The sequence below is a fragment of the Rhea americana genome, unplaced genomic scaffold (genome assembly GCF_003343005.1).
Source record: "Rhea americana isolate MKP2758 unplaced genomic scaffold, rheAme1 scaffold_176, whole genome shotgun sequence".
In the NCBI taxonomy this organism is placed as follows: domain Eukaryota; kingdom Metazoa; phylum Chordata; class Aves; order Rheiformes; family Rheidae; genus Rhea; species Rhea americana.
In genome coordinates, this window is record NW_028185883.1 from 27927 (window position 1) to 28645 (window position 719).

Below are 719 nucleotides of genomic sequence, written 5' to 3' on the forward strand. Positions count from 1 at the left end.
TTTGTCATTATTTTGTACTGTAAACATCTGTAACATGGTACTTTATCAAATTTTTTTAACCTTAGATATTCACAGGTCTTATACAGAGTTGTAATTTCAAAAGCCGATAATGTTGAAAAACTCATTACATGAGATAAAATTAGATTGTGCAATGCTTTAACTAGTGCCACTTGTTGGAATAGTCATGCAATTTTATCCTTCAAGTTGCCCTTTTTTATAGCTGATACAAAATTATTATGCCAGTTTTGCTTTGAAAACCTTTTTGACCTTTGTGCAATTGGGAGTAAAATTTGAACTGAAATAAATATGGCATTGTGTCCATTCTTTCAATTAGCACTGGAGTCAGAGTTCTTTTAATTCATCTAATGAAGCTATTGGATAGAGTAATTGAGTAAAATTTTTGTTATTGCTTGACAGGTTTTTCAGGCATTTGACACTTTTATATGAAAACTGGTGGTGTTCCTCAGTGATAGCCTAGTGGCTTTCATATTTTAAGTCCTGCCAGCATAAATAAGTAGYTTTCTGTAGTGCAGCCATTTCAGAGCTCCTCCTGCCTATTTAAAAAGTAATGCCTGTACTGGTGACTGTTGTGGCTTTTGTAACTCTTCTCTCAGGCCTGGGGAAATGAAGTAGGATCTTTGAATGCATGAGACATAGGTTTCATCAGCCTCTGTGATAAATAGTTTCACTGTTAAAAATAGCCTGTTCTGACATATCAG